This window comes from Engystomops pustulosus, chromosome 8 (genome assembly GCF_040894005.1).
Source record: "Engystomops pustulosus chromosome 8, aEngPut4.maternal, whole genome shotgun sequence".
NCBI lineage: Eukaryota > Metazoa > Chordata > Amphibia > Anura > Leptodactylidae > Engystomops > Engystomops pustulosus.
Genome location: NC_092418.1, coordinates 73516128 through 73531207, shown reverse-complemented (window position 1 = coordinate 73531207; position 15080 = coordinate 73516128). Strand labels below are relative to the sequence as shown.

Sequence of the window (15080 nt, the reverse complement as noted above, 5' to 3'; positions counted from 1 at the left end):
GTTTGGGGTCACCGCAATATGAGTAACTGTATTGCGGGGTCACAGTATTACAAAGGTTGAGAACCACTGCAGTCTAAACAGTACTGGGTAATATCCAGTATAGAGGATTGAAGAATTTAATTATTATGAAGTTTAATGAAAAGTGTTACAGCATACAATTTACAGGGGCATTATGTATGAGTTAATGATATTTGTCTGATATTTCTCATGTGGCCCCATGGGAAAATGAATTGCTCTCCCCTGCTCTAGGGCCATAGAAAAGTTTGAGTATATGCCTTTTATGCTTTATTGTTATGAGTGGCTCCAAGAACACCCCACTGGTAAAATATATGGTGACTAGTGCGTAAGACCCAGAGCTAAGAACAGTGCTGTGTATATACTGTAGTATGGGTGTAAAGATGTGTGCTTATTTATAGTTGATTACATGTGCAGATCCATTCATATATGTTGTGTATATATAATAAATGAACAGATGTAACTGTATGTAAATGTATTATGTACAGTATAGATACATAAGGGGAATATCTTTACTATTTCATCCCTTAGAATTAGATTGGGTGCACAGCTTCAGCTGCTGCTATTGCCTATAGTTACAGAATGTTGGAGCTGTTGACTTGATGCATCGCATTATGACATCGCACCCCTATATAAAGAGCCACAGAGCTAACAATCACTTGAGGGTTCTAGTAGTTAGTGGAGGTAAGTCAGCTTTCTTAGGATCCTGCTGTGTCCTTTATTATTTTCAGTAATTTCCCTCCATTTTTTTGGAAATCTAGTTACTTGCTCCTCTGTGTGCCAAAACCAGAAGTGGAATCTAAATCTGGGAGAGTTTAAAATTATTTTCACCTGCGGTCCATTCCTGGTTTTAGCCTTAATTATTGAAGGAAAATACCAACTAGAAGAATGCTATCTGAACGGGCCTCATGGCTGTTGCATTGTTTGTCTATATGAAAATTATACCATATGAACACTTACTGTATTCATCTTCATTGCTCTTACTTTGTCAAGTCAATCTTCCACCTATACATCCTTACTACTATTCATCCATCTAATCATTCACTGTCTAATCCTTCATACATGGATCCCTCCATCCATACTTGCAAATATCCATTCACTCCTCTGTTCCTTTTTCGTACTCTTTTCATAAATCCATGTTATGCCTGACTGCCACTCTTCTCTGCTCTCACCTCCTTCAATTCTAGTAGAGTGTATCAGTAGATATTTTAGGATAATACAACGATCTTTTCTCAGAATCTTTTTTCCTCTGATGTCAGTATTGTTAGTGTTGTTGTGTCAGAATGAAGGACGGAGAGAATGAAGAGTTCCCGGATAAGCAATGGATGCGGGGAGTGAAGTGGGCTCCAGCAATATTCTGGCCAAAGTTTGGATATGTCTCTGAATGTCCAAATCTGAAGACTATTGTAGAGGTGGATAAAGAGGCAAATGAGTTTGAATTTGAGGAGATTTTAGAGCTACAGGAGGAACACATTGCTATACCTATAAGAAATCATATGAGAGAGGCCAAGCCAAGTATGGAATCCATCAGTTCTCCAACTCATGGAGTAAGGGAGGCCTGGCTAAGTGTGACTTCACCCAGGAGAAGATGGTGGGTACCAAAGTGCCTCAAGAGAAACACAAGGAGCAACAGCCAAGGCTCAGATACAAGACCATTACAGCTGCTCAGATCCATCTTCTGTTGCTCCAGAGCTAAGACCATGGAGTAACTAGACATTACAGTGTATCTGATCCCATCAGAGACCTGGCAAGTTGTGGTCAATTTGCATTGGATAACCTTCTACCTTGCAGTTGTATAGAATACAGAAACTGTGTGAATGAGAAGTAAAAGTCAAGTGACTGTGGTAAATAATCCAAACAGCTATGAAGATAATATAAGCTGTAAACTTTTCATTCAATAGTTTTGAATATTTTACCAATTGAAGAAGAGGCTTTTATAAATCTGCCGAGACTGTGTTGTGCCAGCATATTGCCCTACATTTTCATTCTACGATGTTGGTGCATACATATGATGCTTTTTCAGGATTAAGCCTAAGGCTGCAGCACATTGAGACATTAAGATGTGACGATCTACTATGTGACGTTGGCCTTTACAGTATTCCACAATCTATTTTTAGCTGCATTCTTTTTTATCTCTGTTAATGAGAAGCAGTTCAGTATATTGTAGTTGACATGAAATGTTAATCCCGGGGGTCAACAGTAAAAGTCAAAGATAAGAAAATCTGTGATCGCAAATGGGTAACCGTGTTCATCACTTTAAAACAAAAAGGATAACTCAGCACTTCAATGCATTGCTACTTTAGCGTTTATTGAAAGGAATAACTTTTGTTCTACCAACATAATAAAGTAACCAGGTCACAGACAGAACCTATAGACCTAACGTGGTGTAAACTTATCGTACAAACCACTGGGAGGACAAGGCTGCCTGCAACAGTTCATTAAATAAAAGTTTTATGTCATTATATGCAAACCATTTTTCTTTCTATGCCTTTTTCTTATATCACATATGGGTCACAGAAATTGAATCATTTTCCACACAGGGTTAAACTAAAAATGAGCTGGCCATTAAATGAAATGCTAATGTCAGCACCTGTCTAGCAAACCGCGCAACCACAACCAGGCTTGGCGCTAGCTGTCAGACTAGGTAAGTGGTGACGAACTCACCCTGTGACGTCCCTGGGGGCTAAGGCCCTGCCTAAAGCCGATAAACCGCCCTGATAAGGACGAACCCAATATCAGGAACCTAACTGACAGTCCCTGAGCGACACTATAAGATGACAGGGAACGCTTACTTTGTCTGGCAGCTGCTGGATGGTGGAGAGGACAGGTAACTGGAATACAGGTATAGACCAGTGTTCACATTGGCACACAGAATACTAACACAGGACTGAACAGGTAACCGGAATACAGGAATAGACCACTGTTCACACTGGTGCACAGAATACGTACATAGGTCTGAGACAGGGAAAGCGGGAGAACACTAGGAGATAAACGATACTGAGGGACAAACAACAGATACAGATCTTCAGATGGGATATACACAGGTCAGGTCAAGATCCATCGGGTTATACAGGTCAGTTCCAAATACAGACAGACAAGTGAAGACAGGTCAAGATCAAGATGGCTGCAAAGGTACAGATTCGGATACAAAACACAGAATACCAAACAAGATAGCAAGAGCACTAGATACACAGGTAAGACTAAAAATAACCAGCCCGGTATGATGGGAATAAGGGCCTTCCCGGACACGCCTCCAGCAGCACACTGGGGAACTGTCAATCAGGCTAGTAACCCTTGCTGGGCAGGACTAAAATGCAAGGATTAGGGTGTGGCTCAGTTAATCAATACCAACACTAAGCCACAGTTCACACACAAATAAAGGCCATCTGCGGATAGAGCGACGTTTAGGCACGGACGTTACAGCTAATTAATTTGATAATGGTTTTGCTGCAAATTCAGTCCTGAAATCTTCTTCAAGTCTGCTGACATATCATAAAGACTGGTCACCAGACAGATTGGGGAGGCTTCAGCACCCAGAACCCATCAGAACTGCTGTTCTAAGCAGCTAATACAGAGAATAGATCAATAATCCAACAGCGTTATTCTCATACTAGGGACTTGACCAGGTTACTGCAGATTAGTTCTCATTCATTTGAATCATTTTTTAGCTGAGCTGCAGTGACTAGGTTCAACCACTAAACTGAGAATGAAACTGACCGCCTTCTGTTGCATTATCTGTGTAGTCCACAGATTACAGATGATCCATGGGGGGTGGTGTATGTGGAACCCAACCATTTTGATAATCTAAAATAGGTCATCAATCATTTTTATTTATAAAACCCCTTTGTTAATGCTCTTCCCATACACAAACAAATCCCAAATCTCCAAACTCCAAATTTTCTGGTAGAAGTTAAATTGTATTTGAGGATGCCCCAGATTTGGAATACAGCAAGAGCTACTCTTATTATTTGGTCGATCATCCATTGAATGTATGTTGTCTAAATATTATACATGACTAGTAAATCTGTTCATTTGTATGGACATTGCACATGATAAACGCTTATATTTTTTCAGGGTGTAACTAGAGACTTGTGAGGCCCAGGGCAAAAGTGTAGCCCAGAGCCTCTATACAACTTCTTCCTGTCTATCAGTTCCTTTCAGCAGTTCACCTGATATGTTGATAGAACACTAGCAGTCAGGTTTGTTGCCATAGTCCTAAAAAATATGTGCATATGCCCAATGATATGTTATCCCCCTCACCCCCACCCATAGGTTACAATTTTCTCACAAGACAGCTTTGAAACAAAGGTATAGCTCTATGTATTGGTAGATACCACAATAATTTGTATAGATTATAGATTATACAAATAGATTCCAGCTGAGAGGTGATACTCCAGTTACATCCAGTGATGTCTTCTCCCAGTGTAAGGAGTAAAAGACGGAGAGTGTAACCTTTGTAGCTGCATATTTCTCTAGAGCCCCAGTTGCTTGTCTATATACTGACTTTCTGCAACTACTGACGCTAAACGGTAAATTAACTCTTAAGGAAAGCAAGGGCATGTCATACAGCATCAAGCATCATAAATCTCAACTTGTACAGAGTATGGTCAAAGAATTTATGATGCTCAAATTGCACAATCAAGGGTGATCAAAGTGTTACACAGGGGATTGAGAACCCTCTGGTTTATTGGCGGCAACTGCAAGCACTGCAATCGCTGTATTTACACGTTGCATTGCAATGTATCGTAGGCACGTAAGAAGCAGTGCACCTCGATGAAAATACACCCTAACTTATATGAGCCAATACCCAGGATGCCTTGGTGAAAAGCTAGGATTTGTTGTTTCAATGTCTAACATCTTTATATTATGAAACAAATACCCCTATTTTTAACCAAGGAGCGCCCAAGAGGATATTTTTCTCCATGGTCTTTTTGACCACACTCCCAAGTATTGCGCTCGGGTTTACTTCGGGGCAACAACGGGAACTCCACAAGGCTGCACCAGGATATACTATCTGAAATTCGTCCAACCATACTATCCGAAATTCACTGATTGGTTGTGACATCTCACAACCAGAAGTAGGTCAGTATACAACCTACTGATGAAATGTATCCATTGTTCCTATTAAGGATACTGTACTATATTGTTGCAATTGTGTTTTTTGTCTTCCCTCTTTCTCTTCTCGTACCCCCTTATGTTTAAATGGTCATTAAACCCTCCCTTTTATTAAACCCTATATTTTTTTATTCCACTTGTAGCTTTGAGAAGCAGTTGTTCTCATAAATACATGAAATAAATATGACATACAAAGAAATATTTTGCCTGTTTCTCTTTTTCAATAAATTGCTTTTCATTATAGTGAAAAAGAAGATAAAGAATGAGAAATGTTATTCAAGTAAAGATATAATAAAGTGTTTCCTGTGTCTGGCAATTCATTTTATCCCCGTCTGCATGCCTTCTATCAAAGTAATGGAATTTATACTCTAAAAAATGAATAAGTGTATTTAAGAATGATAACATAATAGCATCCATCATGGACCCTTTTATTAGCCAACCAAAAAGTGATTCTTGTCTCAGTGCTTCCTAGAAATGTCTAGAAAAAGTATTGACATTTTTATTGTTTTGTATGAATTTGTAGTCACAATGGTTCATACGGCTTCATAATGCCTTTTATTACTGTAACCCTTGTGAAAAGTCTTATTGAGGTATATATTGAAGTAGTCAAGCCTTGACAGCTTGCACCAATGATAATCAGAGCATAGAGGGTGATAAGGGCACTTAATTGTGCCTCATTTATACATGTGGATGTGCCTAATACTGCAGTGCAGCCTTTCAGGGGCCTACAAATATCAAATTTTAAAAGGGTAGGTAAAACACCCTATTCTGATCACTCATATTGCACTAATCTTGGTAAACGTTCCCCTTGTAGCTTTCCAAGCTGTTGGTAGCCGCTTCAATGATGGCCTATGTCCTGCATCTCCTCTGGTGGCTCAGGGGGCCTACAAAGTTCACCCCTTTACAAGAAAATATGCTTTCAATCAAGCATGACACAACTACTCTCTAAAGAGCTGCAAAATATAGCCAAAACACAAATAAATGAAAAGAAGACTGTGTCTTAATATACCGTATATACTCGTGTATAAGCCAAGTTTTTCAGCACAAAAAATGTGCTGAAAAACGTCCCCTCAGCTTATACACGAGTCTATAACAAAAAAAAAATTACCCACTTAAAAAAAAATAAACTTAAATACTCACCCTCCGATGCCAGCGCGGCTCCCCGATGAATTTCACAGCCCCATGCATGAGTTGACTGCCCAAAAACGCAAAATATAGGGTACATCCCATTCCTGCTTGTATGTGTGTCCTGGCCAGTCACTTTCAGTGGTCCTCCGAGCGTGAGTAGAGCACAGGGAAAAAGTATCCAGCACATGAACAAAGAGAGGTGCAAAGTGCCATGAAAGTCATGACACCAGCTGAAATCTAATAATTAGAGTAAATTAGAGTAAATAGAGTAATTAGAAAGCAATCCTGTCACTTTGTGAAAAATAATATCAGTTGATTCAACTGATGCCCCATAAAAAGGTGTATCATCACCAACATGCCACCCAAGAAACATCTAATGATGGATAAAACCATTCAGCTGTACAAATCATATTGACTCCATTGGTTAAAGAAGAATTGCTAAACTTAATGAGGTTCCAGTGAGGACTGTTGGGGATATAACCTCTACGGTTTGATTTTTTTTTTTGCCAGAGTGGATTGAATGGGTAGTTATAGACATGTATCAATATTTGCATGTCAATAGTATCTTTATAAATATATTGACTTTGGAAATTGGTGAGATCTTCAATACTTATTTCACCTGCTGTATTGTAGGTATTTTTTCTATTTGTATTAGTTCAGAAAATCCCTTTAACAAACAGAAGCAGTGCTTTTATTGTGTGCTTTTCCAGCTTTCTAGGCAGGAGATAAGACTGACAAATAGCCCACTTACAGAACTGGAGGTTAGAAGACCTTGCACAGGGGAAGGTCATGACACTATTCAGAATTGTGTAATGGATATACGCTGATAGGAAATAGCACCAAATAATAAATGTGCCAAATTCCCTAATAAAAAGTGTGTCTTCATTATAATTCAAGCTGGCGTAGCAGCAATGTTTCGGTAGTGTGTCAGAATTAATTGGTTGTCATTGTTAACCATTTTCTGGAACACACACTTGTACTCTGGTTAATTATTCTGCTAAGAACACTTCTCATTAATCCTTGGTGAATGGCGTTTTAAGAGGAATTCATGTTCAGTAAATATTTCCCGCCACACAATGCTTTCTATAGTAGAGAGACTATATCCATTCTGATTTCCCTGTCATCTATCTCTGTTTTGGCTGGCAGTTGCTGGAAATAAATGATTCCCTTTGTCTAAAGACATTATCCAGTTGCACTGGAACCAGAGTAGCTCAGTCCCATTGTGCAGGCCATAATCAATCTTTGTTACCTTCTGTTTTACAAGAGGTTGGCAGCAGAAGTAAATAAACAGATGTATGACCAAGCTAAGAACATCAGAAAACAATTCAACTGTAAACAAACTAGTATCATCAGAAGGACAAATAAATTTATGTCCCTCCATAACAAATCAAAATGGCGCCCCCTCTACTGCTGCAAGTTTCCCTTATTTTACTAATGCTACAACCCAGAGGTACCTAATCTTTGTTTGGATGACCCACTTTTAAATCTCTTGTATGGAGGCTGACATTCTATTCATTGCACTACAGCTCTACCCACTTGTTGGAAATATTGTGGAACTTCTGCATAGAAAGTATAAATGCCAGCTCACCACCCCGTAGATTGCCTCCAGTGTCGAATCCAGCACGTACCACCCTCCTGCTAGGGCATGTAGCAAATGCAAAAGTATGAACACGGTCCAGCCAGGTTCCCGACAACATAGACTTTTTAATTCGGTTACATCATAACCACTCCATGAAACGATCCATTATAGTCACTAGTGAACCTGGCTGGACCGTGTTCATACTTTTGCAGGACCTACTGCATGACAGGACCCGGGTTGGTGCATTTAAGGAGCCCAAAAAACTTCTACTTCTTGAAGTAAGCCTTATTCATGTGCTTAAAGGGAACCTTTGAGCAGAAATTGAGATAATCAACCACTACTGGTATGTTGTTAATCAGATAAACGCCTTTCAGATCATGTTTCTTTCATGGTCCAGTGTGGTGGCAACATTCATAAATTCATCTTTGACTTAGATGTGAATTGGTTGTTTGAAGTCATGGAGGCTGAGAGTTTAGCACTCAAGTCAAGCTTCCCCCTCAGAATGTCCCATTCACTGTAATTGATGTCCCTGCATTCAAGGACATCCTAACTGTCTCCAAAAGTCTGAGTGGAGATGTTTTAAGGCCTGAAGAGTTTGACTTCAGTGCTAAAACCTCCACCACCATAACCTAATACAACCAATGTACATCTATCTTTAAAGTAGATTTTCTAGATGATACCACAATACTCTGTCATGAAAGAGACCTTATCTAGAAGGTGTTACATTTTTTGACAAAGTACAGGTTATTTTAACATCTGACGACATCATCTTCTGTCTGTGGAATAAGGCTGCATTCACACTACAGTATGGGGGACGTATATACGGCCGATATACGTCCCCCATACACTTCTATGGGCTTGCGGCGCCCTACGGGAGCGGTACGGTGCAGCACACGTGCGGCACCGTACCGCTCCGTAGCCCAGGAAAAGATAGAACATGTCCAATATTTTCCCGTATTACGGCGCCGCGGCCATACATTGCTATGGAGAGGGGCGGGGGTGAGCTGCGCTCACCTCCTCCTCCTCTCCCCGCGCTGCCGTGTGCCCGCCGTGCTATGGTGCGGCGGGCACACGGCAGTGTGCATGTAGCTTAAGGCTGAAGAGGCACTGATTGTGTTCTTGTGTCTATTATGAACACCATAGTGTGAACATGGTTTAAACTGTTTGGACTGATTAGCACCACACCTGTCTCTTTCCTGCAGCTATTTTCTGGTTCATTGACATTTACTCTACTGTGATTGACAGTTTCAGACTCACATTACTTCCTTGATCTCTGGATCTAAGAGTTCTGGCCCAATCACTATTGAGACCAGGGCTCTTAAATCCATGGCCCATCATTGCTAGGGTGCTGGCATTAGAAGTCTCTAATATAGCTTCATACCATTTTTGTGATTCTAATCTCTGTGCTTTGGTAACCTGACTCTTGGCTCGTATTCAGACTATTCTTTTGTCTTGTGATTTTGTATTGTATTTGTTGTGACCTTTCTCTGACAACTATTAATCTGACAACTGCTTATCTGTTTGTATTCTCTTATTTATTCATCATTGTGTTTTGCACTTCAGAGTGGGAAGGGATTGTTGACCAGTTGTCCCATATCACTTGGGTTTGTAATATCACTTGGATTTGCTAATAATATTGATGTCCCATCCTAAGAAAAGGCTATAAAAAGGTTATATTGTTGTGGATCAAACCCAACACAGCCCTCACCAATCAGCTGTTAAATAGGGCATGTAACAGGAAGTAGACAGCTCCATTCTCTGTGTAGTGGATGAACCAAGTCACTGCAGCTTATCTACTCAGAGCTGTTAGCTATTTCATTCTCTGTTTAAAGGCCTGCTGCTAAATGTCTATTCTAGGGATATATTATTTCTATATTTTTTGCAAACCCCTTAAAATGTCAGGATTTAGAATTCCTGGCTGAATTTGCTGATATTCCTCAGATTATTCATTTATCTGAGACATAAAATACCCCAGTGATATGCAGAACATCTTATTCACAGCATAGTAATTAATTGTGTAACACCTGCATGGTCTACCCAATGAATGTGAATGTAGATATTGCTGAGCATCCAAGATCCAGATACAAATTCTTTGAACCGTTTTCCCACTTAGCCAACATGATAAAGAAGAAAAATATTATTCAACTTTTTATCCTGATTAAGCCAGAATTCTGGGGCGTTTAGCTAAGTACATATGTTGATTTGGGGTTTATTTTTACATTATTTCCTGTTTTTCTGTTTCCTTATGGGCAACAAAATATTTGCATTTGTTTTTCTGAAAAAGTAATGACGAAATGTCATTGTACATTGGGAAAACGGACTTGGAATCTGTGTGTCAGCTGAATGATGTGCTTAGGGTTAGTCTTTTGCCTCTAGTTATCTATTCATTATGAAGTCTGATATTTTCCTAGGATGACTGTCGTCACTACGGTCCCCCGCTGTTCACATGTGCATGATTCCAGCGGGTGCCAGTCAGGTTAAAGTATCCGTAACCACCGCAGATGCAAAGTGTCGTTTCACGCTCTCTAATCCATTCGTGATACTGGTAATTGCAAACAGTTTTGGTGTTGATAGGGTAAAGAATCAGTTCCAGGTTGATGAGAGCAGGCAGCTGCCGAATGGAGAGGAATGTGCCTTTGTAGTGTCCTCCTGTTCCAAGAAACAATCTCCTCACAAAAGCGCTCATACAAGTGTTCTTCTCTTTAAACTTCTTAAAAGAACTACATTTTATTGCATATATTGTTGCCATGGAAACGAAAATCTCTCCTCAGATTTTTATATGACCCTCTAATAAAGTGTTATCAAATTCTCTATAAGTAGAACAAGGAGAAATTTCTTGTTTGATCTGTTAGAGCTTTAAAGACAAATACTAATGTCTCACTGGAGTAGAAACAGAACTGCAGCACCCCCTGCACTGACACTTCACCCCCCGACACTGTGTACTTCCAACTTTTTATACTGTTATCAGTCAATTGATATGGTATGGATGAAGTATCCTAAGGATAATTTTTAGACTTATAAATTCTGGAAAACACTAACCTCCTGTTAAACTCCACAGACCTCCCTTGCTGTAATCACCTCCACCATCAAGTCTCTCCTAAAATAGTATTTGACTGTCTGTAAGTCCCTGGAACGTCCCCGCTTTTGTCTCAGTAACTTATGTGACGTGTTGCCCATGAGTGTCAAATCGTATGATTTTAGTCAGTGAAAATGGTAAGATTTAGAGCAGAGTTTGGACAGATATCAGTCCTAGTGTAATCCGAGTGCTAGACACTAGAGATGAGCGAGCACTAAAATGCTCGGGTACTCGTTATTCGAGACGAACTTTTCCCGATGCTCGAGTGCTCGTCTCGAATAACGAGCCCCATTGAAGTCAATGGGAGACTCGAGCATTTTTCAAGGGGACCAAGGCTCTGCACAGGGAAGCTTGGCCAAACACCTGGGAACCTCAGAAAAGGATGGAAACACCACGGAAATGGACAGGAAACAGCAGGGGCAGCATGCATGGATGCCTCTGAGGCTGCATAATTGCAACATTATGCCAAAATTATGGGCAACAGCATGGCCATGACAGAGTGACAGAATGAAGCTAGATAGCATCTAAAACATCCAATAATTGACCCTGACACTATAGGGGACGGCATGCAGAGGCAGCGGCAGCAGGCTAGAGAGTGGCATGGCGACATACCCTAAATGGACTCAGGCTTCAAACCAATGGGTGGCAGAGAGGAACCAAAGGAGGTGAGCAAGAAGCGCTCAAATAATATCGGTACATGATAAAAGTTTGCCAGTATATTTTGTGGATTACACAGCAGGGTGGCGACAAAGTTAACATGGAAGCCATGAAAACAACCCAAAATTCTGCCTGATACAGCTCGTTTGATAAGGGGACCATGTATGGAGGCAGTGAACTAGTAGTAGATTAAAGGTGCTGCAGTTAAAACTATGTTAGTTGGATCTTGGCATGGAGCTGGCGCTCCGCTGCCAGGCGAGCTTTCGCCAATCCAAGCCCCTGTCTCTAGGCTACTCCCCAAACAGCACTTCTGAGAAACTTTTGTATAAGATCAAGTGTAGTAGCGTTCTTATAAGTTTAGGATATGGCGGGTGAGGGGAATGTAAACAGATGCGCAAGAAGCGCTGAAATAATATCGGTAAATGATAAAAGTTTGCCAGTATTTTTTGTGGATTACACAGCAGGGTGGCGACAAAGTTAACAAGTTTGTTGTGGAAGCCATGAAAACAACCCAAAATTCTGCCTGACACAGCTCGTTTGATAAGGGGACCATGTATGCTTATAGTTCATGCCAGTCGCTGCACTGGCTGCCAGTCTCCTTTCGAATACAGTTTAAAATAATAACCCTCATCCATAAAGCTCTGTATAATGCTGCACCCCCCTACCTCTCCTCTCTTATCTCAGTCTATCGCCCAACCCGTGCTCTTAGATCCGCCAGTGATCTTAGATTAACCTCTACCCTAGTGCGGACCTCCCACTCGCGTCTCCAAGACTTCTCTAGAGCTGCACCAATTCTATGGAATGCTCTGCCTTGGACTATCAGACTAATACCTAACCTCCAAAGTTTCAAACGTGCTCTTAAAACCCATTTCTTTAGGCAAGCCTGTAACACTCATTAACTGCATGAAGTTTTAACTCTTCTACTAACCCGTCCTGTGTCGTCCTCCCATCTGTTATCCAGCAACCAACAGGCACCAGACTTCTCTACAGTCCCATTCACCCTGGACCTGGTATATAAGATGACGGCTGAGTGGTTCAAGCGACAGCAATTCCATTTATTATATTTTGTTCTATTCCCTAAGAAGAATGGCTTGACCATTAAATATTCTTTTACCTCGTGTTACCCCATCATCTTCATAAACCGTAAGCTCTGGCGAGCAGGGACCTCACTCCTGTTGTTCCATACAAATGTTGTGCTCTGTTACATTACATTTGTATGTGTTTCCTATGATTTGTAAAGCGCTACGGAATATGATGGCGCTATATAAATAAAGATTATTATTATTATTATGGAGGCAGTGAACTAGTAGTAGATTAAAGGTGCTGCAGTTAAAACTATGTTAGTTGGATCTTGGGATGGAGCTGGCGCTCCGCAGCCAGGCGAGCTTTCGCCAATCCAAGCCCCTGTCTCTAGGCTACTCCCCAAACAGCACTTCTAAGAACCTTTTGTATAAGATCAAGTGTAGTAGCGTTCTTATAAGTTTGGGATATGGCGGGTGAGGGGAATGTAAACAGATGCGCAAGAAGCGCTGAAATAATATTGGTAAATGATAAAAGTTTATTAGTATATTTTGTGGATAACATAGCTGGGTGGCGACAAAGTTAACAACTTTGATGTGGAATCCATGAAAACAACCCAAATTTCTGCCTGACACACCTCGTTTGATAAAGGGACGATGTATGGAGGCAGCTATATGGACGACTTTTGGAGGTAGCAATGGAGACAACGTGTGGAGGCTGCTATGGAGACAATTTAATTTGGATAGTGCCTGTATGTGGCAGTCCCAAAAATTTTTCAAACCAGAGGAGCAGGTAGGTGGCCCTCCAGAAAAATTGAATAGATTGAGTGCCTGTATGTGGCAGTCCCAAAAAGTTTTCAAACCAGAGGAGCAGGTAGGTGGCCCTCCAGAAAAATAGAATAGATTGAGTGCCTGTATGTGGCACTCCCAAAAATTGTTTAAAACAGAGGAACGGGTCGGTGGCCCTCCAGAAAAATTGAATAGATTGAGTGCCTGTATGTGGCACTCCCAAAAATTGTTTAAAACAGAGGACCGGGTCGGTGGCCCTCCAGAAAAATTAAATGCATAAAGTACTATAGCTAGAGCCAGTGGGCCCTGTCAAAAAATAGCCAGTTTCCTCTGCTTTACTGTACAAAGAGGAGGAGAAGGAGGAAAATGAGGAGGAGGAGGAGTGGATCAATTATTCAGGTTGAGCTTCCTTCACCTGGTGGAGATTGGAAATTATGAGAAATCCAGGCTTTATTCATCTTAATAAGCGTCAGCCTGTCAGCGCTGTCAGTCGACAGGCGTGTACGCTTATCGGTGATGATGCCACCAGCTGCACTGAAAACCCGCTCGGACAAGACGCTAGCGGCAGGGCAGGCAAGAACCTCCAAGGCGTACAGCGCCAGTTCGTGCCACATGTCCAGCTTTGAAACCCAGTAGTTGTAGGGAGCTGTGTGATCATTTAGGACGATGGTATGGTCAGCTACGTACTCCCTCACCATCTTTCTGTAAAGATCAGCCCTACTCTGCCGAGACTGGGGACAGGTGACAGTGTTTTGCTGGGGTGACATAAAGCTGGCAAAAGCCTTGTAAAGCGTACCCTTGCCAGTGCTGGACAAGCTGCCTGCTCGCCTACTCTCCCTCGCTACTTGTCCCGCAGAACTACGCACTCTGCCGCTAGCGCTGTCAGAAGGGAAATACTGTTTCAGCTTGTGCACCAGGGCCTGCTGGTATTCATGCATTCTCACACTCCTTTCCTCTGCAGGGATGAGAGTGGAAAGATTTTGCTTGTACCGTGGGTCCAGGAGAGTGAACACCCAGTAATCGGTGCTGGAATAAATTCTTTGAACGCAAGGGTCACGGGATAGGCAGCCTAGCATGAAATCTGCCATATGCGCCAGAGTACCAACGCGTAAGAATTCACTCGCCTGACTGTCCATTTCCTCCTCCTCCAACTCCTCCAACTCCTCTTCTTCTGCCCATACACGCTGAACAGTGAAGGACTCAACAATGGTCCCCTCTTGTGTCTCGCCAACATTCTCCTCCTCTTCCTCCTCATCCTCCTCCACCTCCACCTCCTCCGATATGCGCTGAGAAACAGACCTAAGGGTGCTTTGGCTATCAACAAGGGAATCTTCTTCCCCCGTCTCTTGTGACGAGCGCAAAGCTTCCGACTTCATGCTGATCAGAGAGTTTTTCAACAGGCCAAGCAGCGGGATGGTGAGGCTGATGATGGCGGCATAGCCACTGACCATCTGTGTTGACTCCTCAAAGTTACTCAGCACCTGACAGATATCAGACATCCACGTCCACTCCTCATTGTAGACTTGAGGAAGCTGACTGACCTGACTACCAGTTCTGGTGAAAGTTGACATCTGGCAGTCTACAATCGCTCAGCGCTGCTGGTAAACTCTGGATAACATGGTCAGTGTTGAATTCCACCTCGTGGGCACGTCGCACAACAGTCGGTGAGCGGGCAGTTGGAGGCGGCGCTGCGCTGCCCTGA

At 41.8% G+C, this 15080-nt stretch overlaps 1 long non-coding RNA gene across 1 annotated transcript; it reads left to right on the top strand.

The window, feature by feature from the left end:
• Positions 1-586: 586 nt before the first annotated feature.
• LOC140074635 (uncharacterized) lies at positions 587-2477 on the top strand. The gene is made up of 2 exons (XR_011849221.1): positions 587-699; positions 1275-2477. It is a non-coding gene; the product is annotated as an uncharacterized lncRNA (long non-coding RNA).
• Positions 2478-15080: the final 12603 nt, after the last annotated feature.